General features: G+C 44.5%; 1 protein-coding gene across 1 annotated transcript in view; it reads left to right on the forward strand.

Annotated features, from left to right (window-relative positions):
* LOC123504937 (innexin shaking-B-like) overlaps positions 1 to 10,150 on the forward strand; it is a 43,721-nt gene extending 33,571 nt beyond the window's left edge. Inside the window, exon 2 of the mRNA XM_045255893.1 lies at positions 9,733 to 10,150. The gene's annotated coding sequence lies outside the window, so the exon portion shown is untranslated. The remainder of the gene's footprint in view (positions 1 to 9,732) is intronic.
* The last annotated feature ends 1,405 nt before the right edge of the window (positions 10,151 to 11,555 follow it).

The following is an 11,555-nucleotide window of genomic DNA, read 5'->3' on the forward strand; positions in this document are numbered from 1 at the left end:
TCTTTTTTATTCTTTTTTTTTTTAGGTAGATTGTTTAGTACTGCATTATTCATTAGTACATCCTTCACTTCTTATTTCCTTGGCTTCTCTTTACTATTTTCTTTCTGTCTGCCCGTCTATTTCCTTTCTTATTCTTTTATATTTTCGACTCAAGGCTCTTCTTTACTTTCTTCTTCCTCTCCTTCCTTCATTCCTTCATTCTCCACGCTAATCCCTCTCTTCTTTACTTCCTTCCTTCCTTCCTTTCTTTCTTTCTTCTCCAAGATCCTTCCTTTCTTCCTTCTTTCTTTCCTTCTTTCTGCCCGAACATCCCTCCTTCCTACTTTCCCTCTTGAAGATTCTCCCTCCTTTACCTTCCCTCCTTCCTTCCTTCCCTCCCTTCATCCCTCCCTCCCTCCGTCCCACTTCAGGATCCTCCCTTCGTTCGTCATACCTTCAAAATCTTCCTTTCCTTCTTTCCTTCCTTCATTTCACTTCGTTCTCTCTTCATCATATAATTTCCTCTTTCTCAAGAAGTTACATTTACTGCCGTGGCTTCAAGACCTCCGATTCCACTTCCTCTTCCTCCTCTTGGCAGCTAAATTTCGGAGTCATTCAGTCGAAAGTGTACCAAAGTGGACAAGAATGATTCTCTTCCATTTGTACACACAGTCTCTTACTTCCACATTCTCTACATCATTCTCAACCTCTTCCTCTCTCCTCTATCACTTATCTTTCCTCCTTCTCCTCTTCCTCCTTCTCATTTTTCTCTTCCTCTTCCTCCTTATTTTCTACGAGCATATCTGTTTTGATATTTCCATTTAATTTATCTTATTCTGATCTTTGTTCTTTCTCTGGCTGTTGTTTTTTTTTTTTTTCTCTCCTTTAATTTTGTTTCAATTTTCGCATATTTCTTATTCCTTTTTCTAATTCTTCTTTCTTGCCACTCGGCTTATTTGGTCTTCATTCTCTCTCTCTCTCTCTCTCTCTCTCTCTCTCTCTCTCTCTCTCTCTCTCTCTCTCTCTCTCTCTCTCTCTCTCTAAATCAGTAAGATATTAAGTAAGATATTAAGTATATTGATTAAGTTTTCGTGGTTGTTTCGTTGCTGTGTCAGAAGATAGTCCGTATAAGTGGTGTATTAATGCATATATCGATGCTTTGCTAGTCGGTTTATAGGTAAAGTGTGTACGAAATATTTTCCTTTCTCTCTTCACTGCTGTTGTTCTTTCCTTATACTTGCAAGCCCTTTTTTTTTTTTTTTACGATCACCATAGTAATTCTTGCGATTCTCACGAATCGCAAGATCTTTTGTGGCTTGTGTAATATCTATGTAAATGTGCACACACACACACACACACACACACACACCAGCCACGCACGTCACCACGTACCACACGCCTTACGCCACGCCACACGCAAATTTCTTCGATAAGACAGATCGTAGAGGCGGGAGTTTTAATCACCCAGTCAGCTGCTATCGGCAGTGTGTTGGCTTTTAGTTCACCTAAAATATTCATGCAACTTGGAGCAGGAGCAAGAAGAGGAGTAATGGTAGGAAGAGATCGTGAAGAAGAGCTTGTGTCAGAAAAGATGCCAGTTGGTTTATAATATGGCTATCTGTGTGTGTGTGTGTGTGTGTGTGTGTGTGTGTGTGTGTGTGTGTGTGTGTGTGTTACGCTATGGCCTATAGCGCCTGTAGGTATACTTGAAGACTATGTATATGGGAAGCGCTGTTTCGCTTCCACCAATTAGTGACGCAGGCAGTTTTATTTATAATAATACCCATATTAGGGCCCATATCATCACCCAAGCGCATTTGTGGTGTAACCACCTAGAGCCTGGGTATCATGGTGACATGTAGGTAACTTTAAACCACTCGACAAATGGCATAGTTTCAAGGTGGTACGTGGTGGGATTCGAACCTACGCGTGGACATCTGCACGATTGTTACGTTCACCGGTTAAAATGTTAAGATTGGCATCGGGAAGCCGGTGAACAATAACAATAAAAAAAAAAACACTGCAGGTTCAACTGGTGAGAAAATGCAAAGGGGGCACTTTAAAAAGCTATTTTAATAACCCATAATGAAATTGACACATAGATATAACATGAAATATGAAACACAGATATATAACATGAAACACAGGAAAATGACATATACATATACATATAACACAGTAATAAATACAACAATAGAGAAACCCAACTTAATACCTAATCCTATATGGAGGCAATGTGGAAAACACGGCACGGGGGGAAGTGTTACTTATGCGGTGTCGCAGTGGTGAAGTGCTGGGTGATGGTTGACCCCACGGTAGACCCAAGAGGCATTGTGTTCACTGGTTGAGGCCTAGACCTCAACTTGACTTCCAGAAAGCCAAGAGCTGGCTTAACACTTCCGGTTGAGTCGAATGGGGCCACGTGAATCCAACTTCCGGACAGTAGCGGGCTGCGGGGCTTCATGAAACGGTGACGTGGAGGGTTCATGAGACGGTAGCGTGGAAGGTTCACGAGACGGTGACGTGGAAGGGAGGCGGAGAGGTGGCGAACGAGGTAACAAGCGGAGGAGGTGATGGTAGTGGAGTATGTTACGGGCGGGCGTAACATTTCCTCCCCTAAGACCTCCGTAATGGGCTCATGAAGGAGGTGAGACGGGAGATCTTGATAAGGCGTCGGCGATGATGTTGTCCACCCCTTGATATGGTGGACTTCAAGTTGAAGGGTTGAGTTAACAAGGCCCACCTAAGAATGCGTTGGTTTCGGTTCTTCATGGCGTGAAGGAAGGCCAGAGGATTGTGATCGGTGAAGACCTTCGTAGTTTGAGGACCAGGATGAAGGTAGCACTCAAAACGTTGGAGCGCCAGGACGAGTGCCAGAGCCTCCTTCTCGATGGTGGAGTAGTTGAGTTGATGTTTCTTCAGCTTGGCGGAGTGATAGGCGATGGGATGGAGGATGCCGCTTGTGGGGTCCGTTTGTAGGGACAGCACCCACTCCAACTCCACTCGCGTCCACTTGTAGATGGAAGGGGCGGGAGTGATCCGGCGTCCAGACCACTGGTTCCGAGGAGAGAACGCCTTGAGGTGTTGGAAGGCTTGGTCACAGGTCGGGGTCCAGTGGAAGGGGACGGAAGTGCTGATAAGGTCCGTCAGGGGGGCGGCCAGGGTGGAGAAGTTCCTACAGAATCTTCTGTAGAAACCAGCCATCCCCAAGAACCTCATGAGAGCTTTCCTGGTGGTAGGGACAGGAAGCCAAGGATGGCCTCCACGTTAGCTCTCTTGGGGCGAACCTTGCCGTTCCCCACCACATGTCCCAGGTAGACCACCGTAGACTTCCCGAAGGTGGACTTGGCCAGGTTGATTGTAAGCCCGGCTTCCTGCAACCGACCCATCAGCCTCCGAAGACGGGTCAGATGTGTCACCCAGTCGTCCGAAGTCACCACCAGGTCGTCCAGATATGCAGATGTTCCCTCCAAGTCCTGGGTGATGTAATTTATAGCCCTCTGGAAGGTGGCGGGAGCATTAGACAAGCCAAAGGGCATCACTGTGTATTGGTATAGTCCGAAGGGGGTGATGAAGGCGGATATTATTCGGGCCTCGTCCGAGAGGGAATCTGGTAGTAACCTTTAAGTAAGTCTATAGTGGTTACAAATTTGGCTACTCCTATACTATCTATAAGGTCCTCTATCAAGGGCAATGGGTAGGAGTCTGGCACCGTCACTTTATTTAATTTCCTGTAGTCGGTGCAAAATCGACTACTACCATCTGGCTTAGATGTTAACAGGCAGGAGAAGCCCAGGGGATATACTAGGTTCTGCAAGGTGATGACAGAGCAGATAGTCTACCTCTTTTTTCATCAAGTCTCTTTTAATGGGTGAAATGCGATAGGCTGGTTGTCTTATAGGCTTGATGTCATTAGATATTAATGTTATGTCATGTTGGATAGTAGTACAAAGTCCTGGAAGGTCACCTGTGATTTCTGAAAAGTCTAGCAATAACTTTTTAAGATCAGACTGTTGTGAAGCTTTTTAAGAAAGAAACACCTCTTCAAGGTTGGACATGATTTGGCTGTTTGAGGGGCGTCCTTTAGGTGACGAGAAGAGGAATTCGATGTCGGTCTCTTCCTCGAAGGGCACAGGACCAGACTCCTTCCCTACCACACATACAGGTACAGTGCGAGACAAGTCGTCCTCTGGTTCTCTGGAGTGGTAAGGTTTCATTAGATTAATATGAACTAGTTGGGAATCCTTACGACGGTCAGGAGTGTGGACCACATAATTTAATGGACTTAGTTTTTGAGCCACAACATAAGGTCCCATGAACTTACTGTGAAGAGCATTGCCTGGAGTGGGAGAAAAGTAAAACCTTGTCTCCTGGTTTGAAACTTCTCATGACAGATTTGGGAAGAGAATTTTGTTGCATTTTAGTTTGAGATTTGAGGAAGTTTGATTTAGCAAAGATCTGACTTCACTGATTTTATTCTTAAGGTTACTGATGTAGTCAGACACACTGGGGCTTGAAGGAGTATTTTGAGTAAACCATTGATCCTTTAATATTTTGAGAGGCCCCTGATCTGTCTACCATAGAGTAATTCAAAAGGGAGTAACCTAAAGAATCTTGAGGAGATTCTCTTAAAGCGAAGAGAAGGAAAGAGATACTTTCATCCCAGTCTCCTTGATGCTCCAAGCAATACTTCTTCATCATGGATTTTAATGTTTGGTGAAACCGCTCCAGACAGCCTTGGGATTGGGGGTGGTAAGCCGAGGAGGTTACATGGTCGATGTTTAGCTCATTCACTATCTGTTGGAAAAAATTGCTAGTGAAATTGCTACCCTTGCCAGACTGAATTTGTTTTGGAATTCCTACCGAGGTGAAAAAATGTATTAGATGTTTTACAATGGTCTTTAATGTGATGTTCTTAAGAGGGAATGCTTCAGAGAACCTGGTAGTGGGATCCATGAGGGTTAACAAATACTGATTCCCTCGTTTGGTTTTGGGTAAGGGCCCAGACGCTCCGTCTGAACTGGAATAGGCGTCAGAGGAGCTGGCACAAGGCGTTCGTTAGGCTTACCCACAATTTGACATATGTGACATATTTTCACATAGTGTGACACATCCTTTTTCATTCCTGGCCAAAAGAAAATGTTGAAGAGCCTTCTTGTAGGTTTTTTGGATGCCTAGATGACCTGACAATCCATCATGATCTAGTTCTATAATGGCTGGTCTTACAGACAAGGGGATGACAACTTGATGTGTTTCTGACCAGGTGTCTAGTTGTTTCAATTCAGGAGGTCTGTAGGCACGCATCAGGACTCCTTCCTGATAATAAAAACAAGGCAATTTAGACATACCCTTTGTCTCACTGGCAACATGTCTGATCTTAGCCAAAGTGAGATCCTGTTCCTGAGCATTAATCAAATTCTCCTTTGAAATGATGTTATTGTACAAGTTGTCAGTAGAGGCAATCATTGGTGGAGGAGGTGGTGAAAGGGCAGGGGACTTGGACTGAGACCTGGTGACTGCACACACTGGGAAGAAGTGAGGGATGTTTCGTCCAGGGTCTTAGTGGGACTTTCTGTTAAGGGAGAATCAAGAACAATTAAGTTTGGAACAGCCAAGTTACCCGCAAGATCATTACCCAGTACAAGATGTACCCCGGTACTGGCAGTTCACCAGGTTTAATGGCTACCTCAACCTCTCCTGAAATGAACGGGCACTGTAAGCTAATATTAGCCAAGGGATAGGAGAGCTGTGATTCGAGACCTGTAAGGATCACCTTCTCCCAGTGAAAGCCTGTTTGATGTTAGGGATGACATCTTCCCTTAAGATGGATTGGGCAGCACCTGTATCACGCAGAACCTTGACATTTATTGCCTTGTCTTTACCATCAGTCAGGGACACTTTACCTTGATACATGTACGAGTCATAAAGTTCTAGAGGAGAGTTGACAGGGTTAGCTAGGGCCACTGGTTTCTTGTTCTCAAATGTGTTAGGTTTAGGGGCCACAAAAGAAAGTTGACGTTGAGAGGCCTTGCAATTTGGGTGTCTACATTTTTGGATCGTGTGACCTGGTTTCTTACAGTATGTACACCAGGGGAATTATATGCATTTGGCGAGAATCCGGTCGGCTTACCACCCGCGCCCCAAAACCTTCCCCAAAGGAGGACCTAACATTAGATAGTGAACCACGACCTCTACTACCCAGGGATCCCATCAACAAAGCAAACGCATCAGCCACTTTAGCGGCAGACATAAGATCACTCTCTCCCGTTCTTCCACATGCCTCAGAATATTAAAGGGTAACTTGTTCTTCCATTCTTCCAGGACCATTAGATTGAGCAACTCCGAAAAGGTGGTAATGTTAAGGGCGGCTAACCATTTCTTAAATTGTCTTAGTTTCTCACTAGCAAATTCAACATAGGTGTGAGACTCTGGTTTCACATACTTTCGAAACTGTTGTCTGTATCCATCAGAAGTGATAGAGTAGGCGTCTAGAATGTTACCTTTGATCTCTTCATATTCTACCTCATCACTAAGGCCGTTGTATACCCTATAAGCTTTTCCTACTAGCTTAGGGACAAGGAGAGACACCCACTGATCCTTGGGCCATTTATTCCTATTAGCAATGCTCTCAAAAGCGCGAAATGACCCGTCAACATCAGATTCATCAAAAGGGGAACTAGCGGAGCAGCTGTAGCAGGATTAAAGCTTGCTAACTTTTTCTTTATATCTATTTCTTCCCTCTAAACTTAGCGTCATTTCGTAGGGCTAACTCCTGAATTTCTAACTCTTTCTCCTGCCTTTTAAGTTGTAACTGAAATTCTCTCTCTTCTTTTCTGCCTGTAGTTGCATTTGTTTTCCTGTAGTTGCATTTGTCTTTCCTGTAATTCTCTCTTTTCTTTATCTTCTTTTTCTGCCTGTAGTTGCATTTGTTTTCATGCATCCGGTATTCTAGTTTAAGCTTCTCAATTTCCCACTGACTTATCCTACTCTTATCCTGTTCTTCCTGGGGACTGTGTATTATAGTCCTCGTAGAGGCTGACATGGGAGTTAACTCTTCTATGGCATTTCCTAGCAACTGACCTTCTTGCACTAGATGTTCAACAACTACATTCTTAATGACCTCTTTAGTCATCTGAGACGTGATGGGAACATCAAAATGTTTAGCGATGGTCTTCCATTGGTCCTTCTTTATATTAGCATCTTTAAGTTGTTCCAGAGAAGGGTCGGCACAAAAATCTTCAACGTTAAACTGAGCGGAAGCCATATTAAATAGATGTTAAACCACAACAAAAAAAATGATAAGCGAATTACTTAAGTGAGGAACTTGGCAGAGTGATAATAAAGGCAACCTTGAAATTACCTAGATTATACTTAAGTAAACACTTATGAGTACAATCACTAATGAGGGGTAAACTAGAGAGTTACGGCATTAAGAGGGATCCGGATTACTCTAGTTACGAGACTTGAGAGTGAGGAGCGAATTGTACTGAGACTTGTTATTGATAAGGAGGCGGATTAGTCTGAGAGACTAGTTAAAATGGCCGATTCTAACTAGCGAGAAAAATGATCCGCGAAGTGAGGGGATTGAGGGTTCGCATGAACATATGATGATCCCAACACTTGGATAACACTTATTACACACCTGCCTATGTGCAAAAATAGAGATAAGTGCTATCGGTGAACACGCCTTTCTACCTGGTTTCCTGCTCTACCACTGCTATGCGATACCAATGAAAGTCACGAAGCACGTTTAACCCAAAAGGAGCCACTTGATCGCACAAAGGTAAATTTAAACCACACGCAGAGTAAGTCACAGAAAAAAACACATCAAAGTCACAACACCACAGAAACACAAGAAAAAATAATGTAATCACAGAAAAAAAGTCACTGGAAAAATGGAACACTGAACATGGGTTATAATGGTCCTGTCACGGTCGCCAATTGTTACGTTCACCGGTTAAACTGGTAAGATTGGCATCGGGGAGCCGGTGAACAATAACAATAAAAAAAAACACTGCAGGTTCAACTGGTGAGGAAATGCAAAGGGGGCACTTTAAAAAAGCTATTTTAATAACCCATAATGAAATTGACACATAGATATAACATGAAACATGAAACACAGATATATAACATGAAACACAGGAAAATGACATACACATATACATATAACACAGTAATAAATACAACAATAAAGAACCCAACTTAATACCTAACAATAATCCTAATCCTATATGGAGGCAATGTGGAAAACACGGACGAGGGAAGTGATACTTATGCGGTGTCGCAGTGGTGAAGTGCTGGGTGATGGTTGATCCCACGGTAGACCCAAGAGGCATTGTGTTCACTGGTTGAGGCTTGGATCTCAACTTGACTTCCAGAAAGCCAAGAGCTGGCTTAACGCTTCCGGTTGAGTCGAATGGGGCCGCGTGAATCCAACTTCGGGACAGTAGCGGGGCTTCATGAAACGGTGACGTGGAGGTTTCATGAGACGGTAGCGTGGAAGGTTCACGAGACGGTGACGTGGAAGGGGAGGCGGAGAGGTGGCGAACGAGGTAACAAGCGGAGGAGGTGATGGTAGTGGAGTATGTCACGGGCGGGCCGTAACACCGATCCCACGCTCTTCACCTTATCCACTATATGCCACCGTGTGTGTGTGTGTGTGTGTGTGTGTGTGTGTGTGTGTGTGTGTGTGTGTGTGTGTGTGTACTTTGCCCGTTTGTTCCCGTTTACTGGTGGGTGGTGGTAGTAATGTGGAAGGGGATTTAATCTGTTAGTTGAACAAATATGGTTTGGTTTTATTTCATAGCATGTGTGTGTGTGTGTGTGTGTGTGTGTGTGTGTGTGTGTGTGTGTGTGTGTGTGTGTGTGTGTGTGTGTGTGTGTGTGCGTGTGCTCGTGTGTGTGCGCGCGCTCGCACATTAGCTACTTGTATTTAATCTTTTCACGTTCAGCATGTGAGCGTCATCATTATTCAGCTTGCACGTTTACTTCTTTTTCAATCTCTTTCATTTTCCTCGCTTTCCTACTTTTTCACGTGTTCCTCTTCATCCATATATTCCTTAGCCTACTTTACTTAATATTTTTTATCACTGCATAAACCCTTCCGTCTCTCTTTTCGTGACCATTTCATCATATTCTTTAGTTCCTGCCCCAGTAAGACAGTGAAGACACTCAGAACACAAATACATTAATAGATTAAATAGATAAAGTCAGAATATGTAGATAAAAACTCTCATAATTATTTGATTACTCGAAATTCTGGACATGAAATGAAATTAGCATCAACAGCAAACTTTTGGACTCTGGCCTGACGAGGCTTGACTCTTAACTAGAGTTGGTCAGGAAAAGGCAAGGCAAGGCAAGACAGAGCGAAGCTAGGTTGGAAAGACAGGGCCCACGCCACTCCTTCCTTGCCTCCAGGTCTTTCGTTTGCATTCATTTTTGTTCCTTGTGGACGGTCGATCACTAGAGGAAGAAGAGGAGGAGGAAAAGTGTTTGAAAGTCCAACAGCCGTCTTTCTGTCCCAAATCAAGTCGTATGTTAAATTCTTGCCTCGCTTAATCTCTCTCTCTCTCTCTCTCTCTCTCTCTCTCTCTCTCTCTCTCTCATTCACACCCAGGTATTTTGTTTCCATTTACTTCCTTCTCGTCTTCTCTTTTACACTAACCACTCTAAATCTATGCCCTCTCACCCAACTCTCCCCGTTCTCTCACTCCCCGAAAGCGCCTCTCACACACCCATCTTCACCCGCAGGTAGCGTCCCAGTCAGCGGAAGCCACGGCAAGCACGCCTCTCCCCACCACCTGCCGCGTCCTGCCACAAGACTGTCGGCGCCCGTGTTGCATCCCACTCACCACCACCTCCAACCACACACCATCGCCTCCCTCACGCTGCCGCCGCCGCCGCCTCCGCCGCCGTCGTCGTCGTCGCTGCCACCACTCTCCTCCCTTTTCCCTTCCATGTTCCCGCCCCGCCCCATCCCGTCCCGTCCCTCCGCCAGAAGTCGTGTATTTGCTTGTCGCTCGCTCACCACTCAACCAGCCAGCCACTAGCTTTTGAAGCTTGTCTTCGCCAGCTTGAACATCTGCAGTCTTACCTCTACTCCTCTTCCTCCTTCTCCTCCTCCTCCTCCTCCTCCTCCTCCTCCTCCTCCTCCTCCTCATCTTCCTCCTCCTTCTACTATTACTACTACTGCTGCTGCTGCTGCTACTGCTACTCCTCCTCCTCCTCCTCCTCCTCCTCCTCCTCCTCCTATTCCTCCTCCTCCCCCACTACTACTACTACTACTACTACTTCTACTACCACCACTTACACTATTACTAATACTACAACTACTAGTACTGCTACTACTACTACTACTACTACTACTACTGTTACTACTGCCGCCATCATCGCCACCATCTGCCTTTGCCATCGCCATCACCACTACCACCACCACCACCACCGCCGCCCGACAAACAACACAGCTTCCAAGCAGAAGTGTTGCCAGAAAAAAGAAAACAAGGTGTCACAGGAAATATAAAGAATAATTTAAGCGGGTCCCAATATTATTAACAGCTTGACTCGCGTCACTACCACATAACAATTCCTTTGCATTTTATAGTACTTGTTCATGGATTCTATCTTTTTTTTTCATTATTTACATTCACATGCATAACCATCTTAGAGAAATGTTCTTTCTTGAAGAAGCTTCCTCCATATGTGTATGATAAAGCATTAGAGCGAAATTCCTCTCCCCCATCCCCAAAGCCCTCACCCACCATTCAGCTTTTGGCTTGTCTGCTCATACATGTTTTTGTTTTTGTTTTTTTAACTCGTCCGAGGAAAAAGCTACAGGAGATCCCCGCAATCAAGCAAAAACGATAAAACAAAGAATGAAGCATCAGTAAACACGCACAGCAAGCACAAAGAAGGACTTAAAAATAATGTATATGTATGAAGAAATGTAGTGTGCATACTCACATACACACACACACACACACACACACACACACACACACACACACACACACACACACACGCACACACACACACACACAGCTTTCATCAGTCCCACGCACGTGCCCGATACCCCATGCCCCTCCACCTCTAGCATACATACATAAACAGCTGCTGGGACTCCTAACTCCCTTTTTTTTCTCCCTTCCCTCATGCCCCTCCCTCTCCCTCCCCCTGACCTCAGTGTCCAACCACACGTCTGCAAATCCAACGTCAGGGAACAAGTCTCGCCAAATGAAAGTTTCAATGCTATTTGTACAAGTGTAGAGAAAAAGAAATATTTGATATACCACGAGTGACTGAGAGTTCCGAGCGATTCCTGAAGCGACTGTGCAGCGTGAGCGTGAGCTTGACTGTTTCTCGTGAATACGAGTGACAATTCCAGTTTCCAGTGAAAGAAGACGAGAAAAAATGCTGTAGCTGATAGAGTGAAGAGTGAAAAATAAAATGCATACCTATATACCTATACTTACATAATATATAATATAGTGTTCAGTAGTGCTAGAGGGAGACAGCCGCGGACGGTTCACGCATCAGAAACAAATTCTATTAGAAAATGAAGTACAATGATCCAGATG

The sequence above is a fragment of the Portunus trituberculatus genome, chromosome 17 (assembly GCF_017591435.1).
Source record: "Portunus trituberculatus isolate SZX2019 chromosome 17, ASM1759143v1, whole genome shotgun sequence".
Classification (NCBI taxonomy): Eukaryota; Metazoa; Arthropoda; class Malacostraca; order Decapoda; family Portunidae; genus Portunus; species Portunus trituberculatus.